This window comes from Lagopus leucura, unplaced genomic scaffold (assembly GCF_019238085.1).
Source record: "Lagopus leucura isolate 7727_CA_CO unplaced genomic scaffold, USGS_WTPT01 Super-Scaffold_774, whole genome shotgun sequence".
NCBI lineage: Eukaryota > Metazoa > Chordata > Aves > Galliformes > Phasianidae > Lagopus > Lagopus leucura.
This window is the reverse complement of record NW_024962258.1, coordinates 3,843,964-3,857,919: the sequence shown is the minus strand read 5'-3', so window position 1 is coordinate 3,857,919 and position 13,956 is coordinate 3,843,964. Positions and strand designations below refer to the sequence as shown.

The 13,956-nt window shown below is 36.2% G+C and overlaps 1 long non-coding RNA gene across 2 annotated transcripts in view; it reads right to left on the bottom strand.

Annotated features, from left to right (window-relative positions):
• LOC122176436 overlaps positions 1 to 13,956 on the bottom strand; it is a 61,612-nt gene that overhangs the window by 21,869 nt on the left and 25,787 nt on the right. The window contains exon 3 of one of the 2 annotated variants that reach the window (XR_006177739.1): positions 10,664 to 11,029. The exons of the other annotated variant lie outside the window; for it this stretch is intronic. This is a non-coding gene — a long non-coding RNA (uncharacterized LOC122176436). Of the gene's footprint in view, positions 1 to 10,663; positions 11,030 to 13,956 lie in introns of those variants that run through there. 2 annotated transcript variants of the gene reach the window in all.

Here is a 13,956-nt window from a genome sequence, read left to right as displayed (position 1 = left end):
CCTAGGCTTATTTACTGGTCATCCAAATCGGTGAAATCAGAATAAGAACAACATGTCTGTTACTTTATTATGTCATCTTTGTCCAAATGCAGTTTTAGATTGGATGCACCAATCCTTAAGTTGAAATATTTGTTGTCTGTTTCTTTTTTCACTAATTGTTCAAGGTGTATTTTTGAGTTCATTTTCTAAGGACTATGTAATAATAAGATAAACCCAAAGCAATGTGTTTTCATTTGAACATCTGCAGATATCACTACCTTTTGAAGTGTTCTATGATGTTCAGCAGATGGGATTTAAATCAGTCTAATGAAATGCGACGTCCCTCTCCAAGTAACATAATAGAGACTGCAATAAGCTAACGAGGTTGTCAGTAGCTTTTGAGGAAAATAGCACTTGAAATTGAAGAATAGGTCTTGTCTGGTTTATACTGAAACTACAACATCTTTGTTTAGACACAAAGGAGAAACACTGTAAAAAAACCTATGAGTGGTTATTTTTGCAACCTGAACAATTTAAACAGTGTATTTTCAAATATTTTGTGAATCTTGACTACAGAGGAGAGCAAAATGAGAAAAATAATTTATGTTTTTTTTGTAATATTTATACTTATTATTTATTTTCAGTTGAAATATGTTTTCTAGAAAACAATAATTGATTTTTATTTCCTAAACAGCAAGTTACCTATCCCTGTGTCATCACTAACAGCAAAAAATATGCAATTCAATGCTATTTAACCATTCATTTTAATAAATATGGAAAGCTCCCCATCAACTTCACCTTAAGTAAAATTTTACCCGAAGTGTCTATGGATGAGATTGTACTACTGAGGCTGAGCACACTGCTATAAACACAAAAGAAAACTATATTTAGATCCTGTTCTTCACAAAAGACCTGTTTGCAGGAAGTGAGCTCTGGAAAAGCTGCTTCTTATTAATTAAAGAGCAGTAGGATAACAGCACCACAATGACACATTTCTAGAAAATTTTCTTCCCTATCCAGATTCAAACCAATGATTTGATTAACATCAAATGAAAATCAGAGCTTCGGTCCATATAGACAGACATGGAACAGGAAGAAGCCTTGCAAATCTTAATCTGAAGATGCATCCTTGATCTCTTCTGAAACATATGAAGTCAGAAAGAGAGATTCATAGGAAATATAATTTTAGAACATCTGAGTTAATAGAGTATACAACCAGAATACTGAATTATTCAACATACTAAGCATGTATCAACATAATAACTTGATTCAAAATTCTGAATTACACTGCCGGTGCAGTCATTCAGCATTACTCTTAGTAACAAATTCATTGCTTAGAGACTGTGGATTCATAGAATTTAGAAAGATGATTTAGCAAAGATTTACAGTCACTCTTACAATCTTTATGTTGATGTTTTATTACTAAAAATTTCTACAGGAAGTGCTTATGGAAAATGCAAAACTGTTATATTTCCTAGGGAAAAACAAGCAAACAGAAAATAAGAACAACCAACAACCTACATATTGCTAAAGGAATAAACAATATGCTAAAAACCCAAATTTAAATGAGATCATGCCCATGAATATTAGAACTACAGTAGTATATCATAAAATAAAATTATGGGACAGCATGAGTTATTTTATTTCCCAATTTTATCTTTCTAAATGCTGATTGTTTCCCTAAATCACCATGTTTGGTACCAAGCCTCAGCAGGTTTATTGCTTCATGTTGCTGAGAAAAACTGGGAGAACCACATTTTTTAAGAGATATTTTAGTCTTTCAGAATGAAAATTAAGTGCCATCCTCCAAAATAAATGGTTGTTCATGACCAGCATAATTTCTTAATGTCCTTTCACATGGGATGAACAATTTAGTTTGCTTTAATCTTTAGTTCCATTTTTTTTATTAGCTCAGCTTTTCAAAGTGGACAGAGAGTACTGCTCAAACATAATTCTTGTCAATCAGCTCAACACTATCTCTCTCAACCAAAAATGTATGCTGTTCAGTATCTGAAAGAGCGCATTTTATTTTTGGATGAAAACCTAAAAAAAAAAAAAAAAATCAAAAAAAAAAAAAAAAAACCACAAGCAAAGAGTTATTATCAGTCTAAAAGAGACTGTAAGATTGTCTTCATGAGATCTTTGGGATCTTTGTAGAGACTGTTAATGCAGTAAAATGGTCACCAATTTAAAACTCTTCAGGTTCAAGATGCCGTTTACAGGAGGGTCAGGATCCCACCTCTCAAGGAATGTAATCAAAAAAATTTATGTGGTACTGTGACCTTCTGCTGCTGTCCCCTGGTAGTATGATTACCATAACCAATGATAAGCCAAACAGTCATAATATGCAAGTGAGCTGTTAATGTAGCACATCCCTGTTAATCCTTCTCTCTGTGTGTTTCTGGCACCATGGTATGGAAAAAGGCATTAACAATCAGATCTCCTACTGCCACTGTGATTAAGCCCATCAGCAATATAAAATCCTAGGTGCTGGGTCACCCAGCTGTGGTGATACCCATCATGGAAGAGGGAAGCAGCACACAAGACATCTTCTTTGAAATCAAACAGCACAGAATCATAAACGGCTTTTATGCTTGACCTGCTACTGCATGGCAAGCTTGTCAACCTTCTGTGAGTTACTGACTTGTTAGGTGAGGTTATGTGCTAGGCAGTACCAGCTGACAGGCTGAGGGAGTTGGGCTTGTTCAGCCTGGAGAAGACTGCAGGGTGACCTAATTGTGGCCTTCCAATACCTAAAGGAAGCCTGTAGACAGGAGGGAAGTCAACTGTTTACAAAGGCAGGTAATGGCTGGAAAAGGGGAAGGGGTTTTAAGTTGAAGAAGGAAAGATTTAGATTGGATATCAGGGGGATGATCTTCACCAAGAAAGAGGTAAGGTGCTGGCACAGGCTGACCAGAGAGGTTCTGGGTGCCCCGTCCCTGGAGGTGTTCAAGGCCAGGTTGGGTGGGGCCCTGGGCAGCCTGGTCTAGTACTAGATATGCAGACTGGCAGCCCTGCATGTGTTGAGGGGTTGGAGCTTGATGATCCTTGAGGTCTCTTCCAACCCAAGCCATTCTATCATTCTATGATTCTATGATACCAAGTATGATGATTGTATTGTGCTCTGATTATTAAGGATTCAGTCTGATCTGCAGAAAGTCCAGGTGACTGAAAACTCAATTTTACCAAGAATTCTAGATAATAAGAAAAATATGCTAATTATTAGAAATTCTTTATAACAACAAGTTGCACTAACTGCTAGAAATTGTAGATAAAAACAGACTATACTGACTGTATTGTATTGTAAAATTGTAAAAAATTGTATAATTTTTTGTGTTATATCAATAGTCTGATTATATCCAGAACCACGTGACTCATTCTGCCAAGGATCTCCAAAAGAACCTGTCTATTTTGACAGCACTGGATGACATATACTTTGGTAAAAAAATAAATAAATAAATAAATAACCCCGGGTTCCTACTGACTTGCACATGTCACAGATTATTTTGAAAGCCGAGCTATCACTTACAAAGTAAAATCCCTACCCTTCATGAATTTTTTCATGACTTTTGGCTCATGAAATTGATTGTTAAAGTAGATTTCTCCCATTTTTTGTCATTTCTAACCAAACAGATTTCAGGTAACAATGAAGCTTCTTCTTATTATTCCCTAAGGATATGACTAAACACTTGTACTATTAAATTTCATCTCAGAACTCACTGACTACTCCTCAAGGTGACCCAGTTTTTCTACCTTCTTTCTGATGATGCTGACTAACTTAGTTCCATAGTAAGTCTGATTAGCGCTCTACTGCAAAAGATTGTAATTAAAATATTAAATGCTGCAGGTCTGAATACTGATTCTTGAACAACTCTACCTCTAAATTTACTCCAATCTGACAGATTCCTTTTAAAATTAATCCAATGTAATTTCCTCTTTAACCACTTTAAAGTCTTTGTAGAAGTTAGTATTTTATTTAATATTTTCCAATATGTCAGTACAGAAATATTTTCAAAGGTCAGGTACATCAGATATCCTGCACATTTTTATCTCAGAAGTATCTTTACAAATAAATGATTTGGTTTATTTCCAAATTTGTTACCTTTGGTTAGTCCTTGAGGAGATTTATTTTTCATTGCTCATTATTCTATGCCTATATTTTGTCTTTCTTTAAAAGGTTTAAACTCACAATAAAACTAAAAACAGCATAATGTTTTTGTTGCTCTTTTTGTTTGTAGCCCTTGTAGTGTACAGTAGACATTGAACTTCATTTAATGAAAACTATAAAAGCACCTGGAAATTTTGAATTTCTTAAAGAAAAGAAAAATGCTGGAAATGTTTTCAGAACCTTCTGTATGCTATTCTCTTGAAATACTACCACTTCCAGTGAATCTTGATACACAACTGGTGAAACATAGGACACTTCTGTAGCCAAGAGTCCTGATCTGAAAACATTCAGCTGAGTTTTACTTCAATACTTGAAGTAGTAATTTTCATATTTTAGTATTTTTCCCTACCACTAAGGCCACAAAATTGTGTTTAGTTTTGAGCTCCATACTACAAGAAAGATATCAAGGTCCCAGGGCATGTTCAGAGAAGGGCAACAAAACTGGCAAGGGATCTGGAGCATAAGTCTTACAGGGAGCAGCTGAGGGAGCAGTTTAGTCTGGAAAAGAGGAAGCAGACAGGAGGGCTCACTGCTTTCCACAGCTGCCTGAATGGAAGTTTTAGTGAGGTGGGGGTTGTCCTCCCAGTTAAAAGGGATAGTACAAGAGGGAATGGCCTCAAGTTGCACCAGGGGAAGTTCAGGTTAAATGTTTGGAAAAGATTCTATGAGAGAGTGGTGAGGAATTGAAACAGGCTGCCCAGGAGAGTGGTGGAGTTATTGTTACTGGAGACGTTTCAGGAAAGTGTAGATGTGTTACTTAGGGACGCAGTTTAGTGGGTGGTATTGGTGTTTGGTGGACATTTGCACAAGAAGATCTTGGAGATCTTTTCCAACCTTAATGATTTTATGATTCTATAGTTGACAACAAAGTTCCAGTTGTTCTAGGGCTTTGCCTAAACTACTCCAGATCCTCAGGTACTAAGCCTGCATCTTCTCCTTACTGTTTTTATTGGAAAAGTAGAAAAACATAGAGCTTTTTGTTTTACTGGTTTTGTAAAGCCAACGACAGCTTTCAGAAATTCTTACTTCATCCCTAAACTTCTTAATATCTAAGATTAAGAAGAAAGCTAAGAAAGGTTAGAAAATCTTTTCCCATTCCTATTAATCCAAAATTACCTTTTGATAATGCCTAACATTGCTGCAGGAACTACTGAAAGCTTTTAGAATTTTGATAAAATTCAGTCATCAAGCATTTTGCATCTCTGATCTATCTACTTTCCAATGTGCTTAAAATCATTAAATTAATTTGACTACACAAAGCTAAACTCTAATTCTGAGTTTGTTATGTTATTGTAGATACAGTAGCTGCTCTTCATTATACTGAATCAGTCTCCAACTATGATAATTGGAATACTTTCCATAGCCAATTCTTCAAGATCATCCTTATTATTTATCAATGTTAAATATGAAAATATCATCACCCGTCATTAAATTTATTTGAAGAAATCTGTTGACTGTAACATCTGGAAGTATATGGGGACACCTGGCAGTACATTCATTTTCTGAACATCAATTCAGAAGTTGAATTTTCCCACCATTCCATTATAATTTAATTAGAAAAACATACAAACAATAGTATCATTACAGAGGTTTGATCAATATACAAATCTGAACCGACTCAACAGTTTTCTTTGAGGAGTCTTTCTTACCATATACTTCTTGAAGTAATTTTGTTTGGAAAAAAAACCACTATTTTGTTTTACTCTATTCATGCATCTTTTTTTTGCAGTTTATTGCACCATAAACATCACATCTCTGACTTCAGTAGAAAAGCTATGGTTTTACCAAAAGTATTATCCTGATATGTATTTCTTTTAGTTCTTTTATAGCCAGGTTCAAAACATGGCATACAGCTCTTTCATTAATTCCGCCAGAGACATACTGCTATTAATAGTGTGACTCCCATTGTCCTTCATCTCCTCCTTGCATGCTTTCATCCCTTTTTAAGTCCTTATTCAGCATAGTTTCCAAACAATTTCATTACATTTATCCTCCAGGAGCTCCCTTTGTTTTGATTAACTCCCATCTTGCTGATTTTGTGTCATTTTTACCACAGTTGACTACCTGAAGAATCAAATTCCATTTTCCTGGCAATTGCCTTGGTATCTCCTTCAGTTCTCTGGACAGCCTGCTTCAGAAAATAAACATTTTCTCATAAGAGTTATCAGATTCAAATATATGGGAAATAATGCACAGACACAAAATATCAACTTTATCCTTTGTTATGGAGAATTTCTAAAAAAACTCTTGTCCAGTTGTTTTTCTTTTTGAGTGGAAATGATGCCAGAAGTACCACTTGCCCCTCCGCATGCAGTCTCCCAGCAGATAAGCTTCACCCCAGCCCCTGCTTGAAGTGTCATGGGCAATGGTCTGGGGAAATCAAAGAGGAGGGTCACAGGGAGAATAAAGATATCAGGCAGAAGGTAAGGGAAGTAAGAGCAACTCTGCATATAGAAGGGTCATAAAGACTTCAGCAAATCATTGTCTGAGATTTGACATTGTCCTCAATTATAAAAGCATGTAAAATTTCGTTATTAGGATGACACTGCCAGCTGTCACACAGTCTCTTGTCAGAGCAACATCAGGAACATGTTAACTGTTGCTAGCTGAGAATTCATTGCAAGCCATTCATTGCCTCTTCTTTCTTGGAAAAAAATGTTTGTCACCTTGTCAGCATGAGGAAATAATGTGCTCTGCCTCACTGAGACAGCAGACAGAACAAAAGCTCACACCAGAGATGGTGCATGTGTAGGCACAATATTTTTTACTTCAGAGGAGGCAAAATCAAGATACATTTTGCTATTGTGAAATGTGCTTCAAAGAAGTGCATACTTGGACCCAGATAGTCGCAACCTTGGTGGGCGCCAGGATGTTGTGGCATTTGCCTTGGGGCTCATCAGGTGAGCAGCGAGCATTTTCAGCATGTTCACTAGACCCCATCTGTGCTCCTAGTCCTTCCCAGTACTAAGTCCAGTGCCTTCAGCCATGGTCCGTAGTCTAGGGAGTGAAAGTGGCGCAGCTGTTGATGGTAAGGCTGTCGGCGCAGCTGTTGATGATAAGGCTGTCAGCCCAGATGTTGTCACCATGGGCAGCACAGCACAGGGCACTGGTCAACTGAGAAGGAGCCTGAAGGTGGAGGTGAGTGTAGTTTCTGCCAGGAACTGATGGTGTTATGGCAGAGCATCTGCAAAGACCAGACTCACACTAAACAAGGACAGCAGGAGGCCATGTCAGTACAGATGGCAAAGAGTGGCCACTGAGGCAGCAAGGGACAAAAGCCTGTAGCTTCCATCAATGGATGGAATGCCCCTTGCCCACCTACAGCTTCAGCATAAGTACAGTGCTCTCCTGGTTACTGTCAAACAGAAAAACTTCCAGGAAATTCATCAGGACTAGCTGAGCCTGAAATTGATATATGTAGGAAGGAGAAAGATCATTGTACTATTGTAGGAGTCTCCTTCTTGTGGGGGTTGCAGATACTATTCTGATAACCACATACGATGTCTAGAAAGGTATCTTCCTTACTAGTAACTGACCTAACGTCCTCATGAATTAACTGGAAGATGGAATGGAGTATGTTCCCAGCCAGCTTATGGAATGCACAAAGCAGTGAGTAGGACTGCCATTCCAAGATTTGGAAGGCTGCTGAAATGGACTCAGATGAAAGTTGTTGGATACCCTGAAGAAGTTACCTAATCAGAACAGGTGTAGGTTTTATTCTTTTTTTGACAGGAACAATGAATAAAAATTCCTGACTCCAAATGACAGTACAGATCTGTATCAAGAGGAGACCTCTTTGGAATAGTGGATCTATTTCTGCATTTCACTTGCCAGTGGTTTCAGTTTATGTTTAATTCCAAATGTGCTTATTACACATCATTTGAATAACTTGTACTGAAATTATTTAAATCTTCATCAGATCTTACTACGTGAAGAATGTTACATATTACTAGTAGTAATACAACTAGTATTTACAGATTCATACTCTCAGGATAGCTTTATCTGTGTATCATACCAAGTAGCCTTGAAGCCTGTGAGTCATAAATGCATTTGTCAATGGTTAGAGTCATAAACGGGGAATCAAAAAACATTACCTTTAAGTATTTATATTTACGTAATTTGCTCTGAAAGCAGTGCCTACATTTATTTCCATAATGAATACAATGGATATAAAGAGCACAATAATACTAAGTCATAGAGCAAATTCTCAGCGATAGAACGCTCTTTTTCAACACAGCCACCACCATTAGCTGTGCATTTTCACCAGCAATGAACAGCAGTCTACATGCTGCGCTCATAAAAATCTGCACCAGTGGAGGCAACCACTGTCACTGTCACTGCTGCTGAAATCCACCACCCACTGCCTCACTGTGCTCACTCCACTGTTTTTCCTACGGAGGAATTCAGTGACACACCTTTGCTTTGTATGCTCTTCCATGTCAGATATCATTCTGTCAGACTGCCTCTCTGCTGCCATCTGTCATATGGCAACAGTGTAATAGGATATTGGTGGGAAGGTTCGGCCTCTACTGCCATACCACCAACATCTGCTTCTGATGTTGTGGGCTGATATCATAAAACAGAACATACTATTTTTGGAGCAGACCTCATATTTTCTATGGTTGTACAGCTGATGCAGTTTGACTTTGTCATCTTTTTCATTGTCACCTCCAAAAGAGGTTACTGAATTCATTTTATTAGGTAGAAAAGAATTCTAAATCCAAGTTTGTGTGATGGCTGCCTCAAAAGTAAAACAAAACAAAACAAAACAAAACAAATAAAAAAAAAAAAAAAACAAGAGGAAGAGGAAAAAAACTTCTTAAGACATTCAAAACAGAGGCTGAAAACTGTACCTAGTGTCTGTTATAATGGTTGCAATCATCATATGTCTCCATTTGCTTCCCACTATGTATAATTAGACATAATTGCACTTACATACATTTGTGATTGAATTGCCAAATGAAAACATTTGCTGTTTGATTATCGTCTGTGTTGTTGCACATAACACCTGAAAAACTGCATTTCATCTGAACATTTTAAAATGAATAGCTTAACAAATACTTAAAAATATCAAAACTCAAGAGCTATTTTCTATGTTTTATCATTAAAATAAGGCTTTAAATTCCAATTCTACATTACAATTTTTTCCATTATGCCATTTAAGTACTCAGTAGTGTCCTATGTATACATATTTTAATTGACTGAAGAAATATATAGTTACCCTTGTAAAACTCAAGCATATGAAATTTTATTTTCATTAGACATGTGACATAGCAGTTGCTAATAAGTGAAGTTATGAGATGTACAAGCTCTTGCAAAGTATTACATATTAATGCACCTATTTTAAGCATGGAAAAAAGAAAAATATATTTAAATGTTGTACCTAAAATCGCACAAATAGTATAAATCAACCACTCATGCTGAGTTTAAAGAAAAAGAAGATTTTTTTACAGATTACGTTTTAATTCTGCCCTATAAGTCATCAAATATAACTGCATCAGAGCAGTAAATAGGCAATAGAGGCACTAAGTGCAAACTGGAACACAGGAGGTTTTGTCTAAACATTGTGAAGCCCTTTTATTGTACAAGTGATAGACCACTGGAACAGGTAACCCAGATTGATTGGTCAGTCCTCCTCTCTGGGGATGCTCAAAAGCCAGATGTCCTCCAGATGACGTGGACCAGATGAAGTCCAGATTTCCCTTCCAACCTGAACTATTCTGTGACTCTGTAGTTCTGTGAACAGAGGCCAAGTAAGCCATAATAGTATGCTACAAGAAATGGCTCTGCTAAAAAGCTATAAAGTGTCTTGCAAGATACTACATCTAACAATACACTATAGAATTTTTACTGAATTATTTTCATTGAATCATAGTATGACAGAATCATTAAGGTTGGAAGAGACCTCTAAAATCACCTAGTCCAACTATTTCAATGGAAATAATTGCCAAATGAGAGCTGAATAGTGTAATTCACTGAATTGCCTTACAAATCTTTATTTCCCCACCCAAAAGGCGAGGAGCATAAACTAGCACTTCTTATGGTTGCCTCTGTTATCAAGGGAGAGAAGAGTGCCAGCTGCACTTTGCAAAGATTCAGTGACAAGAATACTACAGACCTTTATATATGTGAAAAAGTAAAAACATGGATTGAAATAGCTATTGTGCAGGTCCACCAATATGACTTATGCCACAGTGCTAAGTTTGGGCCTAATGAACACTGGGAGAAACTTCTTAAAGCACCCAATTCCACTTAATGGACTGAAGATTTTAGATATGGTTAAATCATAAAAGCCTAAACCTACTATTTAGTTTAAAAATCCATTTAATTGGATTCTAATAACATTATAATTTTTTAATTCAGTATAAATAGTTAGTCTTAAATTTTAACAAGGCTGCAGCGTTTTTTCCTATTAAAATGTTTTCGTTATAATGAGACCTTTAAAATCTACGTAGATTTATATATGTAAAACATACAATTTTTATACATATATACATATATATATACACACACCAAGATTAGCTGACTCCAGGATTAGTACAGACTTCAATATTTGTAAGCATGAGACTTCAAAAAGTCTCTTTTACTGCATTGTACTGCTCCTTTATATTGTAATGTCATTTCTATAATTTCTTCACATTGATCCATCTCCAGAGTGTGCACCTTCTTTCAGGATATCTTCTCCTTTTCTTCACTGAAATTACTGTCCACTCTTTGTTGTCTTCTGTCTGCCTTAAATTCTTGTTGTTTATCAACTTTCCACTAAGAGCTTCTCTCTTCCTTGCATTTTCACATTGATGTTCCTTGGCTTTAACTTATCTCCTGATGATGCTTATTTTTCCCTCTATTTGTGGAATTTTTGAAGAAAAGGAACTTGTGAGGCTGAAATAGATAAACAGACCATTACAAGTGGCCAATTCTGAAACTAGTCTTTTTCTCAACCATGCAACAGCAGCCTATGTAAGCATTATTTTTATTATCTGGAATACATGTCCTGTTATGCAAAAAGCAGATGAGAGAATAAAATGGCTTTTCTTCCTGACCATGAAATAAGGAGTGAAATAAGACGTGAAACAGAACAGTTTGAAGTGAGAGAAGAAGGTGGAAAGAAATTAATTTAGAGAATGATGAAAATCTTTTTCCTAACAGATCATTGTTGAAACTGATTCCTTGAAAACATACCATAGTAGCTTTTGTTTGAATAAGTAGCATAGAAAAACATTCAGCGTAGTAGCAAAAGCAAACCTTTTCCATTATCAGTTGGGTAACAAGCTAGAAGGGAAAAAGGAGTGTAATGCCACTCAACTGAAATCATAAGCAGCACGGGTACCAAAATCTGTGAAGACTTTGGGTGGTACACCTCCTGTCTTCAAGAGATCAGTGTGAATACATTTTGCATATGGGAAGTAATCCTGTAGTTTCTGGATGTAGCACCATATATCAGTAGGCCCCATACTGAATGGTAAGTGAAAAAAAAAGACCTTTCCATAGTTAAATTAAAAACTGCAATATGTCTGAAGCAAAATTGTTAATGCAGCAGTAGGATAACATACTCCCTCCCCCCTCACTAGCATTAATAAATTTGAGATTTCTATAGCCTATTTCATATGAAGAGACACTGATCATAACTTGTCATCTTGTGAGCACTGTAATATAAGCTGCAGATTCATTACACTTTTATGGAAATACTGTATCAGCCTGGAGTGTAGACCTTCTTCATAATACCCATGAAAATGCAAAGAGATTTTGGTTATTACTAGATTTTGCCGACACGAGGGCAAAGAACTTAGTAATAAGAAGACTGTGAGTTATTACTGGGTTTCTTTAACAAGATCAGGCCAGAGAACTCTTTAAACATGGATTTTTCTAACGTAAGCAAAGTAGGACAAATTACTGTCTCATTAGAAACATTTTCATCACATGCTTTATGTCATATCCTTTAAATCCAGCAAGTTCTATGTCAGTGAATTCTGTTAAATACCCTTTCAGTATACACAGACTTTTCAGTCATCAGTTTAGCTTCTACATATCCAAAGGATCATAAAGTGTAATCACTGCTATCTATCTATCAGGTGTACTGGAATTAACAATAAACCCCTGTCATCTTTCAAACCTCCCTGGATGCAGCAGGAATTTACTTCACAATCTCATGGGAAGGTGATACAGTAAGAACCTGGAAATTAAAAAGTCTGTGAGATATGAGAGGCCAAACTGAAAAGAAAGTACAAATTAACTTTCTGATGATCCTAGCTTTAAGTAACAGTAATTTGATTATCATGACCTAAAGTTGGAAAACAATGCAAGTTGGAAGCCCTCTGGAAGCCCTCTGTGAGAAGCATTAATTTCAACGAAGCAGCAGTCACAGTTCAGAAGCAAACTTTTTATTAAAAAAAATATATATTTTCTATTGTTAAAGCTTCTGAGATTTGCTACATTTTTAAATGTCTCCTCAGCATGACATTTATTAAACTTTTCCATTTTGTTCAGACAGTTAATGCAATCAGCCAGTATGAGTGGACTCCTGTACATCTCAAAGCACTAGGTGCTACCTTGAATTGCTACATTCCCTCAGTTTCCTGTGGGAAATGAGGACATTTGTTCCTCCATAACCACCTCATACACAACTGCAAGTCAAAAATATGTCTTCAATAAAGTGTGAATCAGCAGGAGAGTTCACAACAGCACATTGGATTGGAGCTGGAATCACCATCTTTATTATTATTATTATTATTATTATTATTATTATTATTGCAGAAATCTCTGAATAAAAGCTTGCTAAAATACTTCTAAGGAATAATCCTCTCACAGAATGCTATTTTGGTAGAATATGAATCTTCCTTGGTAGCATACAAATTCCAGTGGATCTTCAGAGAGAAACCATTGCCTATCATATCTGTCCTGGCCTGCTGTGTCATCAGAGCTTCTTTTCTGGAAGGTGCTCTTGCACCACCAGTATTTTAAGAAATTTCTAGAGAAGAGTTCATGCTCCTGCTCTCCTGTTCTGCTTCATACAAACGAACCTTGCTTTTCCTCATTTTAATTCAAGACCTCTTTTGAACTACTCCAGGAAATACAAGATTAATTCATTGTAGCCAGCTTTCTCTAGTAAGTCCCTTCCTGTAGGAAGATTGGAAGAAGACAGCTCAAGCAATTCATTTTTAGTCTTTATCATCATGACGTCATTTTCCATTACAGTTTCATTTTCCAACTAAAAATCAGATGGAAAAAAATCAGAAATCTGAAAAGTTTTATCAACAAAACTTCCACCACCACCAGTGTATAAAAAGTACAAACATATCTGGAGATAGATTAATGAAAACCTCCATTCAGGGTAATCAGAGTTAAATAATGAATGAAGTTTTAATACGTATAAATTTCCCAATAGTAAGGAGTTCTTTTGCAAAGCACTTGTTCAGGAGTATCTTTAAAACAGAAAATTACCTACACAGACATCATATTGAAGGTATCTGAACTGTCTCAAGATTGGTTGGTTTTCAGAACTTCCTAGGACAATACATTCCAGAGTTCAGTAATGGAAAAAGCAAGATTGATATAAACTCTTTTGAGAATCTGAGAACAGTTCACCGTTGTCCATGATTTTAAGGCTTGTTTTTATACTTGATAAGTAATGCCATATATACTTTAAAATATATGTAATCACTGAAATTGATCTGCCATTTCACTACCTTATAATTTATTACTACAAGATCTTCTTACATATCACTTTCATTCACCTTACAAAGATATGTTGAGGTTTGATCCTGGTAGGCTGCCAAGCACTGCTCTCTCACTCCCTCTCTTATTCATCC